General features: G+C 46.3%; 1 protein-coding gene across 1 annotated transcript in view; it reads right to left on the minus strand.

The window, feature by feature from the left end:
• LOC147113478 (inactive carboxypeptidase-like protein X2) overlaps window positions 1–14,939 on the minus strand; it is a 294,748-nt gene that overhangs the window by 24,687 nt on the left and 255,122 nt on the right. The gene's annotated exons all lie outside the window — the stretch shown is intronic.

Below are 14,939 nucleotides of genomic sequence, written 5' to 3' on the forward strand. Positions count from 1 at the left end.
TCCGTCAGGAGTGTGAACCTTCTCCCAAACAGGTACTGATGAAATTTTCGAATTCCAAAAACGATTCCCAAGGCCTCGCGCTCGATCTGCGCATAGTTACTCTCGGCCTTGTTCAAGGTGCGTGATGTGAAGGCGATAGGTTTCTCTTCACCTGAAGGCATGATGTGGGATATGACTGCTCCCACACCATATGGTGATGCATCACATGCTAGCTGCATGGGTAGCTTTGGGTCGAAGTGTGTCAGGACCTCCAATTTCAGCAATGCTTTCTTTGCTTGGGCGAAAGCTTCGTTGCACAGTTCAGTCCATTTCCATGTTTTGCCTTGACATAGCAACTGATGTAATGGCTTCAGCAATGTTGCTAAGTCTGGAATAAACTTCCCATAGTAGTTAAGTAGCCCCAGAAATGAACGTAACTGGCTCACATTCTGGGGTGCTGGGGCCTCCATGATCGCCTTGACCTTTGACGGCGCCTTATGCAGGCCAGTAGCATCAATCACATGCCCCAGGTACTCAACTGAAGACTGAAAGAATTCACATTTGTCTTTACGAACTCTGAGTCCGTACTCTTTCAGTCGTTGTAGTGTCGCATCCAAGTTCAGAAGATGATCCTCATTTGTCCCAGTGACAAGGATGTCGTCCAGGTAGCACTGGACTCCTGGCAGTCCACTCAAAATCTGATCCATTGCCCTTTGGAATAGAGCAGGGGCCGACGTAATTCCAAACGGAAGGCGGCAGTACCTGTATAGCCCCTTGTGTGTCACAATTGTCAGCAGCTCCTTTGATTTGTCATCGACATGCATTTGTAGATAAGCCTGGCATAAGTCTATTTTGCTGAACTTTTGCCCTCCGGCCAGGCCCGTAAAAAGATCATCAATGAGAGGAAGGGGGTACTGTTCTGCAGACAGCACTGGGTTAATAGTCACTTTAAAATCCCTGCAGATTCGAACAGATCCATCCTTTTTCAGGACAGGAACAATGGGTGTGGCCCATTTGCTCACGCTCACAGGCACCAGGACTCCATTCTCGACTAAGGCCTCCAAGTTAGCCTCAACTTTTGGCCTAATTGCATAGGGTACAGGTCGGGCTTTGTGAAACTTCGGCTTGCTGTCAGGTTTAATGTCCAGTCTCACGCTGATCTTTTTCATGCTCCCAAGTTCCCCATTGACGAGTTCTGCATGTTTGTTTAACACTGCAGTCAGACCTGACTCCCCTTTTGACATCATGCGGACTGCAGGCCAGTCCAGCGTGATTTTCTCTAGCCACGCACATCCCAGTAGCGATGGGTAATTTCCCTTTACCACATATAGTGGCAGTTTTGCAGTCTGTCCGTTCAATTTAACTGTCACCTCAATGACGCCTCTCATGGCCACAGGTTCGCCGGTATACGTCTTTAGCACAATGTTTGTTGGCTGAAGGGTAAGATGCTTTAGCATTTTGTTGTAGACAGTGTCTGAAACAAGGGACACAGCCGCGCCTGTGTCCACCTCCATCCGCACTGATTGTCCCTCCACCAGTGGTGACACCCAGTAGCCATTTGAATCACCTGCAACCTTCAGTATGTGCACCTCTTCCTCCTCAGAGGTGTCGCTCCCCTCTGTTTTGCTTGTTCCATCATACTGCACTGAATGAACACTCTTTTTCCTCTCTTGTCCAAATACAGACATTTTGCTTCCATGCTTCCCAGCTCTGTCTGTTCTTTTTTTTACCTCTACAGGCGCGTTCAATGTGACCCTTTTTGCCACAATTTCGGCATTCCAGCTCCGTACACCAGCAGACATTAGCCCGTTTTCCCACAACGGTAACATGTGCCGTTCCGCGCACCTTTAGGCTCAGACGACACCTTGTGAACTCTCCCTGTTGAACTCAACTGGTGAGCCTCCTTTTCCGCCATCTCCATGGAGACACTAACTTCAATGGCCTTTTCAAGAGTAAGGTTGTCCTCAGTAAGAAGGCGCTTCTGTGTGGCTGCATTTTGCAGACCACACACAAGTCTGTCTCTAATGGTGTCATTCAGCACCTCCTTGAACTGGCAGTGTTCCGACAACCTTTTTAAAACAGCAATAAACATCGTCACTGATTCCCCCTCCTCTTGATTCCGTTTGTGAAATCTAAATCTCTCAGCAATAACCAGAGGTTTTGGTGAAAAACGTGCTCCAAGAATTTCCACTAGTTGCTTATATGTTTTAGTTCCTGGCTTATCTGGCTGCACGAGGCTGCGAAGTAAATTGAATGTCTTCGGCCCGATTACACTCAAAAAGGTAGGCATGACCTTTTCATTTGCCACCGCATTCGCCAATACAAAATAGTCAAAACGTTCCGTATAAGCGCTCCATTGCTCCACATTTTCATCAAAATCACCAATGTTTCCTAATATAGTAGCCATCTCACGTTTCAAATTAAATTTTCTGTTTGCTCACTGCACCCGTAACGTACGCAGATTCATCTGCTCCTCGTTGTCACTTGTTGTGTCGGTACCTTTCTACCTAGACACAATTTAGGACTCAGAACTCAGAGATTCAATCATGAAGTGCTTTATTGGAAGGAAAGGAAGTTCTGGAAAGTTCCGAACAAAGAGAGCTAAACTTAACAGAGAACACCCAACCATTTATCTCCTGTGACAGCGCCAGCACAGGTGGGAGGAGAACACACAATAGAACACACAATACATAACAGCAGCGGTCACTGCATAGTAATTGGAAGCAGAAACGCTGGCAGATTTCCCTCTTTTCTAGGCAAGGGGTGCCAAGCCATTATAGTTCCAGAACTACTACCTTGGTGGAGACCAACTAACTTAGCACAGATCAAGGACCAAGTTTAGGAGCTTCCTGGTGTGTATTGCATAGTGTGACACTATATGGTGCTTTCAATCACTGAGCTATGGGGAAGCTTGCAATTCATATCAACTGATTACACTTCAGAAAAGGTAATCCATTGGAGGTAAAAGCATTTCGGGACATCCTGAGGACGTGAGAAGCTCTATATAATTGTAAGTTCTTTCTTTTTTCTTAACCAGCTTATTTTTTTTTGCTTAAGGTATATCTCTATAACTTATTGTTATGTTGTTATCCATCAGTCACACAGGCCACGATTTTGCCGGTGCTCAGAGGGCAGGTTCGGAGGCGGGTCAGCTGTTAAATTCGAAATGATTGACGGCAGGTTGGGAACCCGCCGCGAACCCGCCTCCATGTAAGTTTCCAAAGTGTCAGGTCTGCGATTCCAGAACAGACCCGACACCAAGTGGCTGGTGAGACATTTAAGATAGTTAATTGCTTGTTAAGTGCTTGTTAACTGCTATTTTGTCTGCATTTTTCTATTTTCCCACATTTTTAACGGGGTTCCCGTCATTCGGAGATCACGTCAGGTAAGTAGGTCGGGTTCTCTATGTCTCCCCATTGCTGTGAATAGATGCCAGCTGCAAAAGTGGTATAAAAGCTACCATTTCACAGCTGTTCACTTTCCAATGTCAGAAGCTTGAGGTTTCAGGACTTGGAAGACACTTTTGAGCTGTATGCAGTTTGGAAGCGTTTGGAGTAAACTCTCTGGGGGAGAAATTGGGTGGAGTCACAAACGGGGCGCCAAGCTCGCCTGGGCGCCAGATTTTGCGCTGCGATCGGAGCAGCAGCGATCGCCGGAAATTCAGCTTGAGCGCCCCAAGAGGGACACTGGGCGAGGCTCGAGGCGCTCCGCGTCCCTCTTAGGGCGCTGAAACTGAATATCGCAGTGCAACGTGCCACAGCGCCACACGCTGCGGCACAGCGCGCTGCGGTACTGCAGGCCTTCCTCCCATTCTTAAGGGGGAGGGGCTTGCACCAGCAGGATGAGTGATCGTGAGTGCCGGCAAAAGAGCCCGGCACCGAGGAGAAGTGCCGGGCTCTCGGAAAACAGCCGGCAATGCCGCGGGGGGAGAACAGGAGGCCAGGGACGGAGGTGCTGGCAGGCGGCCACCGAAAAAAACGGCCACCCCGCACCTCCACCTTAATTTGCGCCACTGCCGCCACTGGTAGGCCCCATGAACCGGGCATGATTAGCGAGCGGCGCTACAGAGGCAGTCGCTGCCAAATATCACGATCGGGGCGGTAGTGGGGCGCTGCGCACACCGATGACATCATCGGTGGCGGCGCAGCGCAACAGGCTAATGCCGCCATTAGCGCCCCAGCTAAATATCGCGGGAGGCGTGACCAGTGGCGCTAAAGCCACTGAGTGCCCTCTTTAGGCGCTAACTGGTGGCGCAGCCCACTGAATTTCTCCCCCTCTATCCGTTGTCACCTCCTTGGAGCAAGCTCTCTCGCCATTAACAGATCGCTTCAGTCATCTCAACTTCAGCTGCCATCTATTCCAACAACATCGGTGCCATTGAAAAAATCTCACTTTGGTCCTCTGAATCCCTCCTTGTTCCTCTGAAACCCTCCAAGATCAGCCCCAACACCAACATCACCAGGCACACCAACATCACCATCAACAATACCAACCTTCTCCACAATCATCTGATGCTGCACAGGACACAGGGCATCAGCACCCAACCACATTACTGCCCGGGAGGCCAGCAATGGCATCATCACGGCCAGATTTACTTCACTTGATGCTGTACACCCTGGCTGTACACCCTGGCTGCCACATGATGCGCCAGCTTAACACCACCCCACACCATCACCATAAAGCATTCCTACAATGGCCAAGCCATTCCTTTCATGCTCATTACCATTGCGGGGGGTACCGTTATGTCTCACTATTCACTGCAACTCACTAAGACACTTTTAAAGCTGAGCACAGATCTGTACAATAAGGCAAAGTGTTGAAAATAAAGATTTCAATGTTTGACAACACATTAACAGAAAATTTACATGAACATTGCATAAAACACCCAAGTGCCTACCCTTGTGTGTTGTTAGTTGGTATGATTGGACTAGGATGAGGGTGAGTGTGAGGGGTGTCTAGTGAGATGGGGATGTGATAATGTAGATAGAGAGGGATGGGTGGAGGTGCAAGGTAAGTTGGTGTGAGTAAGGATGTGCAGGAGTAGGGTAGGGAAGGCAGAGTGATGGGGATGTGATGAGAGGCACAACAGGATGAGGTTGAGTGTGGCTTTGCAGTAACGTTTCATGATCTACTGAGATCATTGAAAGGTTTGCGCCACTGCAGCCTGGTCCTCCTGATGACATCCCTGCTTGTGCCCTCCTGTGCAATGTGCAACCAGGCTGCGTTGGTGTCCTGGGGAGGTCTCTTCCGCCCATGGGAAGGGAAGAGAACCTCCCTGTGTGCTGTGTCTCCCTCCATAAGCATATGGAGGGAGTCATGGGAGAGCCTGGGTGCAGCCGTGCACCTTTGTGCAGTGCTTGTCAGTGTTTGCAGCACATCAATGCTGCAGAACACTGACAGCACAACTGTCAAAATGAATGTGGACATGGTCCCTTTAAGGAAACCGGCTGATGACGCGTCATCAAATGATATCATTAGACCCGCTTCCATTTAATTGGCCAGGAACCCCGCAGGGAGGGCTTAACAAGCCCTATTAACGGAAAATCCTTTTGACAGAGCGGCTGCAGCCAGCAGCGGGACCAGAATCCCCCAACCAACACTCCGGCTGCGAACCCGTCTCCGCTGGAAAAATCCAGCCCATAATGTCCCTCCTTCATGGAATAAACCAGGTATTCTCCTATTTCCACTACATATCCTCTACTTGTTCTCAGAAAAAGATTTAAACAACAGATGTTAAGGATGTAGAGGATACATTAGGAAAACCCATGAGACATTTATTATCCACAAATGGACTAGTCTGATAGATCATGAGCAATGAAGTCACAACTGATTTACATTCAGTGTCACCATTGGGATATAAATCATATTCTATAGGCTTTCATAATCTGATTCTGTTTCTAACGGAGGGGCTGATTGGCCTACTCCTGCTCCTATTTCTTATGTTCTTATGTTATATGTTAAAAGATTAATTATATAAAGAATGAGAAAAAGTTGATCCTGTATGGTTAAAAACAGATATATTTAATGGTGCACGTGGTCCCTTGTGGCATAGTTCCTCATGGCGCCATTTCTTGTGGCGTGGTTCTTCCTGGCATGGTCCCTCCTGCTGTGGTTCGTGGCACGCTTCCTCATGGTGCGTTTCTCTGTGGCATGCTTCCTTGTGGCATGGTTGCTTGTTGCACACTTCCTTGTGGTGCAGGTCCTCGTGGCACAGTTCCTTGTGACGCGGTTGCTTGTGGGGCGGTTGCTCATACCGCGGTTCCTTGTGGCACTGTTCCTCGTGGCATGATTCATTGTGGCATGGTTCATTGTGGCATGGTTCCTTGTGGCATGGTTCTTTGTGTCGCGGTTACTTGTGCGGTTACTTGTGGTGCGGTTACTTGTGGCGCGGATACTTGTGGCACGGTTCCTCATGGCACGGTTCCTCATGGCGCGGTTCATTGTGTCGCGGTTCCTCATGGCATGGTTCATTGTGGCGCGGTTACTTGTGTCACGGTTCCTCGTGGCATGGTTCACTGTGGCGCGGTTATTGTGGCGCGGTTCCTCATGGCATGGCTCATTGTGGTATAGTTACTTATGTCGCGGTTCCTCATGGCATGGTTCACTGTGGCGCGGTTACTTGTGTCACGGTTCCTCGTGGCATGGCTCATTGTGGCATAGTTACTTGTGTCGCGGTTCCTTATGGCTTAGTTCATTGTGGTGAGGTTACTTGTGGCGCGGTTCCTCGTGGCTTGGTTCATTGTGGTGCGGTTAATTGTGGCGCGGTTCCTCGTGGCTTGGTTCATTGTGGTGCGGTTAATTGTGTCACGGTTCTTCATGGCTTGGTTCATTGTGGCGCGGTTCCTCATGGCTTGGTTCATTGTGGCACGGTTACTTGTGGCGCGGTTCCTCGTAACATGGTTCCGTGTGGCACAGTTCCTCAGGGCATGGTTCCTCATGGCGCAGTTCCTTGTGGCATGGTTCATTGTGGCACGGTTACTTGTGGCGCAGTTCCTCGTGACATGGTACATTGTGGCACGGGTACTTGTGATGCGGTTCCTCATGGCGTGGTTCCTCATAGCGCAGTTCCTCGTAGCACAGTTCCTCATGGCACGTTTCCTTGTGGTGCGGTTGCTCGTGGCGATTTGCTTCTGGTGCGCTTCCTTGTGGCGTGGTTCCAGTGCAGCTGAAGGCAGTCTGAGTGCTGATTATCCAGTTGTTATGTGACACGGATTTAGAATGTTTATAGTCTGGACTATCTCTATAAATAAATATTGGAATTAAAACTAATTCTAGCAATTAGATTGTGATGTAATGTCACCTTCATAAAATATGAAAAATATTTCTCAGAAATATATTAAATGTTGGGGAAAAGTTTAAAACGCTAACAGTGATAAAATGCAACATACGGCCAAGAGTTAAATTGCTACCTCTGTTTCTCTCTCCACAGATGCTGCCTGACCTGCTGAGTGTTTCCAGCATTTTCTGTTTTTATATGACCATGTGTAATGGTTCCAACTGCTGCTGCATTGTTATTGTAAAAATACTTCAGTAAGTAGTTCTACAATGCTAGCATTATCTCCTGGTGTAGTTTAAACAATGACAACTTCTTGCATTTGTATCGGGCCTTTAACAAGCTGAAAGATCACAAGATGCTTCACAAAGGCAAAAGTGGACAGTGATAGAAGAGGTATGGAAGTGACTGAACCCACAGTTAAAGAGGTAGGTTTTGAAGAGGGTCTTAAAGAAGGGGAGACATAGAGTAAGGTGAAGGGCTTTAGGGAGAACATTTCAGACTATGGGGCCAAAACAGCTGAATGTTCTTTCACCAAAGGTGGAGCAGAGGGATGAGAGGATGCAAAAGAGGTCAGACTCAGAAGAAAATGAGAGGCTGGATTTTGTCAGCCCCGGGGAGGTGGGTATGGAGGCGGGACTGCCGGTAAAGTTGCAGAATTTGGGGGCGGCTGGCAAACGCGCCCCCAACCCGCCTCTGTGCCCTTTTACCAGGAGGCGGGAAGCCCTCCTGCCCCGGATCCAGAGTACAGGTAGTTAACAGGCAGAAAAAAGGATTAGTCCCATTTTACCTATTCAAGTGCAGGCTTCCCGACCTCGGAGAACCCCGCCGGGGTGTAGGAGATGTGAAGGAGGTCTGCAGGGGTCGGAGGGTTCTGTAAGTGAGATGTAGAGGTGAGTGATGGGTGCAAGAGTGGAGTGGTAAGTATGTAAGGTGAGTGTAAAGTGTTAGAAAATGTTCACTTACCTTTGTTTCTGCCTACAGCCTTCAGTCGCTGTGGATCCGGAGTCCTGACATCTTCATTGTAGATTTCACAGACTGGCTGTTGGATCCTCCGAACCAATAGCCAGGTGATTTCTGCAAAGTTGAAAGGTTTGATGAGTCCTGAACACAAGGACTCATCAAACTACGCAGAATGTCAGTGTTTGACAGCTTCACAGAGCTGTCAAATGCCGACATTTTTTCTTTCAAGAAATCTTGACAGATGGCACGTCAGACGTTGACGTGCTCTGTCAGTGACTTCCCCCTAATTGGCCTGCTGAGCCTGCTGGGCGGGCTTAACAAGGTTAATCAGGGGAAAATCCCGCTGGTTGGCCAGAGGCTGATGGAGGCGGGACTGAGACCCAGCAAGCAGCAGTCCCGCCTCCAACACGTCTCCATTGAGAAACTCCAGCGCGAGGTGTTTGCTGACATGTAGGGCTGGAGGAGGTTTCAGAGGTGTGGAAAGGTGATGCCATGGTGAAATTTGCAAATGAAGACAAGGATTTCACATTCATTGCTTTGGGGGATTGGGAGGATAGTATTATGGGAGTGCAGGATTTAGTGCGGAATAGATGGGGACATCACAGTTTTGGAATTTGTGTAGGATGGAACTTGGGAGTCTGGTAAAAAGAGTGTTCAGAAAGTTGAGCCTGGACGTGACAAATGTATGGATGAGGGTTTCAACTGCCGTAGTAAGGATGGAGATAAGTGATGTGCAGCGATGAATAGTAAGGCCAGCTCAGGGTCAAAAAAAATACTGAGGTTGCACATCAACAGATATGGCCAGAGCAAGCAGCTAGACAGGAGGAAGTAGGAGCCTTGAGCGCAGAGATTTTGGCGGGAGCCAGACAAGATGGCGTCAGTCTTACTGATAAGTAAGGGAAAGCTCTTGCTCATCCATGACTTAATGTAGTTCAAGCAGCTAAATAGCATAGGAGTGGTGGAGCACAGGTTGTGACTTCGAAAGTTATGGTGGTGAGATAGACCTAAGTATCTCCACCACATAGGTGGAAAGTGACCAATGCCAATGGATGAGGTTGCCAAGAGGCAGCATGCAAATGAAAAAGGGAGAATTCTAAGAATGGATCCTTAAGGATGAGAGTAATTACCATTACAGAAATGTGCAGGCTGTTTTGAGACAGGTAGGAGTGGAACCAAGTGTGAGCAGTGCTTTGGAAGGGAATCAGATGGGGGTTGGGGGGGACAGTAAAGGAGTCAGAGTGGTTAACCACGGAGAGGTTAAGGGGGACAAGGAGGGATTTAAAGGCATGGTCACAGTCATTAATGATGTTGTTGTTGACTTTGACCAAGAAGGTTTCTGTACTCTGGATAGGGCAGAAACCAGACTGAGAGGATTCAGACAGGGAGTGATGGGAGAGATGGGCATGCAGCTAGGCGATGATGATGACACCAGAGGGGAAAAGGAGGTTGGAGGTCTGACGGTATGTGAAGAGAATGAGGGGGGCCAAGAGTAGACCTTTTGAGGAAAGGTAATGATAGCAACTTTGCAGTATGTACAAACAGAGCTTCAGGTAAGGGAGCCATTGAAGGTATACTGTGCATTGAAATCTATATAGTTCTGTGGTAAGGAGTTAGATGGGAGAAGTAGCGTGAGTCCCACTGAGGCCTGTAAAAAAGGCTTTACTAGGAAAAGATATCAGTTCCAGAGGGTCACTTGCTCCATTAGCAGCAGGAAAAATGAAGAGGAAATATTTCTTTAGGGTCTTGCCAGGTCTCCTCTCCGCCATCGGAGAGCATTGCACTGGCAGTTTGAGTGGGACAGACACCACTGATGCATCTGTGCAGATGCGGGTGGCTTACCTTGGCCATACCCGATAGCTCAGTCCCCAGGATTTGGGTTTGGGTTTCCAGTATGGGGCTAGGGCGGATGAGGTTCCATTCCACCACACTCGTACCAATGGAGTGAACCTCCAAGAATTTTGGCTAAAGTGTTTGTATTTCAATGGTGAGGATGCAGGGAGGAACTTTCAGCTTAGGAGAAGCAAGAGAACGAAGAACACTGACCATAGTAATGCCGATAAAATAGAGACAAGAAAGCTTGCGATGGGGAGAGTGGATGGAGATTAGAGTTGCAAAAGGATCACCAATCAGATGACACCCTTTCTCTTGTAACCTATCCATTAATGAAGACGCGGTGTTAGAAAAGCTTTATCAGATATTCAAGTCTCGGGAAGACTTAAGAGCTGAGGGGAGAAATGTTTGACATGGAAGGTGCAACCAAGCAATTTTAGCAATGGTGGAGATGCTATGCCAATACATCATGGAGCTGAAATTGATCTTGGGCGATGGTGAAAAATGGGCGCTAGCAAAGTCAATGGAAAAGAAAATCGGGCCGGGTTTAAAATGGGCTGTCGATTCGCTCTCACCCATTTTGGGTTAATGCCCAAGACCAATTTCAGCCTCCATGATTTGAAATGTTTTTAATGATACGTTGATGTTGGGAAATGTTTCGTAATGTAACATTCAGAATGTAAATGAGCCTTTTATTTCCGAATGAGTTGCCAGATGTCACTTATTATAGCAACTCAAATTAAGTTGTGTTTATTCTTAAGAACTGTTGCAAGGTCTGAGCTGTACAATGAGTATGCGTAATGGTTGGATTTATTGCTAGTATAACTTATTCTAAATCAATAATGTCAGACTCAACAATACAAATTTGATAGCATCTGCTCTATCTGTTTCTTGCATATAATTAACATTCCCAGTAGACTGGATACTAGCTAGCTTTGAAAATTATTTTCTAGCTTCCACAAACACAAAGCAGATGTATTGTTGTTATTCTTACTGTGGCATCTCCATCTTTCACAAACCCCTGTAGTTACACGTTTCCAGAAGGCCCACTATATGATTCTGCAATAAAGCAATAGGAGGAGTCACTGCAAAATAGTCAATTAAATATCTCTAAGGCAACCTGGCTAGATGCAGAGTCCTCAAAGAAATGACAAAGGAAATAGGTAAGGCTCAAGAAAATCGATAAATAAGAGAATGGAAAAGAGCAAACCTAATCCAAATACTCAAAAAGAGAGACATGAACCTGGAAATTATAGGCCACTCAGCTTGATGACCATTGTGCTGAAAATACTTAACAGCATTATCGGGATATTATCAATGCTTGTTTAAAAAGCATAAAAAACATAAGAAGTAGTCAGCATGTAGAAGCAATAAACCATGTCTCATAAAATCTATTGAACTACTGAAAAGGCAACTAAGCTAGTAGATAAGCACTATCTAGTGTGCATAATTTACTTCAAATTTTAAAAGACATTTCATTATGTTCCAACAGTGAAGCATTTAAATAAGGCTAAGGCTTATGGAATTAATGAGAAATTAGAGTTGGATTAAAGACCAGCTTGGTAGCAGAAGGTGATGATAAATTGAAAAAAGCTCTGTCTGCAGGGCAGTAGCTAAAGGGGTTCTATAGGCTTCGTACACATGATTCATAAATGATTTGGAGGAGAGTATTTTGTAGTATTATAATGTTTGCTGATAATTCTATGTGTCTAAATAATGAGTTTAAGGGAAATTGATAGCATTAAAAGATATGTGAATCAATTAAGCAACTAGGCTAAGGAATGGCAAATTAATTTTTATATGTTGATATATATCAGGTCGTGCATTTTGGAACAGTAAACAGGAATTGTGTGTATCTGATGAAGGGGTGTCCATTAGCAAAGATGAAAGGTACAAGGGTATGATTATTGACTACTCATTGAAGGTCCCCACTCAATATAAAGTTATCAACAAGACTAATCATGTATTAGGATGTATCTCAAGGTAATCTCATTACAAGATGAAAAATCTAACTTTGTGTAAATCATTGGTGAGGCCACATTTAGATTATATTGTGTATTTTGGGATACTGTTTCATTGTAATTTGTAACAGTCCTCATTGGTAGGATGAGCATTCCTACTGAACTCTCTCTTGCCCTTAAAAAGCTGGCAGACAAGAAGGAGTTCCAGGGGAATGATGAGGGGGAGGTATGCCTGTACCTGAGGTGGATAGCACACTCACTGCTACCCAAGTGTGCAAGTCCCCATCAAAGGTACTCGAACATGACAGAGATATGCCTTCGCCACCTATACTTTACCAGGGTAACCTTTCTCCTGGTTGTGATTGGGCTCGAGTGCCAACTTGTTATACAGCAGAAAAGTAGTCTTGAGATATTGGAAGTTGAAGGCGCAGTGTCAGACATGTGGACAATCTGAACAACCCACACACCGACCTGGTTGTCAGCAAGTAACAATCCATCATGTAGCTGGGTTGTTTTATAATGATTTAAGGTGTTATGGCTTTGGAAAATGGTTAGTTGTAAGATAGCACAAAATCATTCTCATCTTACTTAAATACACTGGCCCATTGTCAATGGGCATTTCCACTGTCTGCCAGAAATAATGGGGTAGGTTCAAAAGTGGGTGGGAATCAAGCATTGTGGATTCACACCCCTGCCCATCCAAGTACAACCTGAAAATACAACAAAGTGCTGCGGGAAATCCCAGCTCTTTTTAAAGTGCCACAATATTTTTAATAACAACATTTTATCAAATTGTAAGTATTTGAAAGAAACAATAATATAGGTAATTTGTTCTAAGATTTGTTTGCTATAAAATTCTGCTAACATTTCCACTTCTGTGCTGAACATTTGAACTTTCTATACTGTTTTGATTAAGAGTTTTTGGGAAGTGATTCAGTTTGTACCAGTTATGGTACTGTAACAGATTTATTTTGCCATTTACAGCATATTCATTAAGGTCACTATCAGAAAGCTTAGTATCAGTTGTATTTAGATATTTTAATTATCGTAAGTTTCTATGTTAACCATTTTTGTCTGGTGCGTTAGCTTCATAGGTTTACTTATTATTTGTATTTCTTGTACTGTATGAAGCACTAATGTGCTTTCTTTTTTCATCAACTATAATAAATACCAAAGCCTTTAGGTTTAGTTTGATTTAAGCCCTTCTTAGTTTGCTGGAATTTCCATATATATTACAGCTCACAAGATGTGTGTGGACACAAAGGGCTAAATTCGATTGCCCCCGAATATGGGCACAGGGATCATGATGCGCAATCAACCCATGCCCGTTCAAAGTAATGGAGGCAACATGCAAACTTTGTGGTGCCTGCTAATTGTGGCATGCAGCCTAGCGTTGAACGCGCTGCTGAGTGGCTACACACCTCAGCAGGGGGCCCAAATTCGTGCGAGGCTAGCAACAGTTAAAGCTAGCCTGCACTTCTTAAAGCCAGCCCTCACCTCTTAAAGGGGAGGTGCATTCTGGCTGCAGCAGGTACTGGAAGTCATTGTAGAGGAGTAAATGATCTATAGGAAGAGTCAAGATGGTGCATCATCTACAAGGTGCACTGCAGCAACTCGCCAAGGCTTCTTCGACAGCACCTCCCAAACCCACAACTTCTATCACTTAAAAGGACAAGGGCAGCAGGCGCAGGGGAACACCATCAGCTCCAAGTTCCCCTCCAAGTCAGACACCATCCTGACCACCATATCGCCGTTCCTTCATCGTTGCTGGGTCAAAATCCTAGAACTCCCTCTCTAACAGCACTATGGGAGTACCTTCACCACATGGACTGCAGCGGTTCAAGAAGGCGGCTCATCACCACCTTCTCAAGGGCAATTAGGGATGGGCAATAAATGCTGGTCTTGCCAGCAATGCCTACATCCCAGGAACGAATAAAAAAGGCAGACCGAGGGCTCCCAGATTTTCTGATGCAGCACTCGAGGCCCTGGTACAGGAGGCAGACAGGAGAGATGTTTGGTATCCACAGGGGGCCAGGAGGCCCTCCAAACAAACTGTGGTCAATGCCAGCAGTGTAGCCTCGAGGACCTGGATGCAGTGCTGCAAGAAGTTTAATGACCTCACACGTGTAGTCATGGTCAGTGAATTCATCTTCAAATGCCATATCCTTACAAGTGAACCACTAGGCTCAGACACTGCTCAATTAACCACCCCCCTTCACTCACCTACCAACAATCTCTATCAATCATGTCTCAGGCCTCACATTCATAGCTTCACCTCACCCTCACACACTGCTGCAAGCCTCACACCCACATCTGACAGCTTGCACACATTACCAGCTATTCAACCATGACAGTCACATCACCCAAACACATTGCACCACGCTCACTGACACACTTCCCTCTCTCTTGCAGGGCACACACTACTACAGCAGTGTCTGGAAACAAGTGGTCTTAGCAGAAGCCTTGAAGTAACCTGCCACACCACTCCCTGGAAATTTCAGCAACTTCAAATAAGATAACAAACCACCAAACACTCTACAAACTCACCAAGTGCCAGTAGAAATCAATCAGCTTCTCACGTGAAAGCAGTTGATGATCCCTTTAATTAGCGCTGGTGGTAGGTCCTTCCTGCTGCTGAACGCATGTTCAGCTGTGCATGTTTAAGAGAGGGCATTAGCTGGAGCGTTGAGGTCGAAAATGGCAGCATTGGCGTCAAATCAGCATTGCATGCTGATTGACATCAGGATCTCCCTACTCTGCATACTTCCAGCGCATGCTCCCAGCGCCCGCGCTAACGGCCTACCCAAAATCACATCCAGCACGGCCCGCAGCAGAAATGTGCATGCACGCCGCAGACACCATTTCGGACCAGAATCGGCCCCCGTAGCACTGAAAAACCAGGCACTACACAGCTGAATTTAGCAGTTAAACAG

This window comes from Somniosus microcephalus, chromosome 8 (genome assembly GCF_052327205.1).
Source record: "Somniosus microcephalus isolate GS21.2 chromosome 8, FLI_Smic_1.0, whole genome shotgun sequence".
Taxonomy (NCBI): domain Eukaryota; kingdom Metazoa; phylum Chordata; class Chondrichthyes; order Squaliformes; family Somniosidae; genus Somniosus; species Somniosus microcephalus.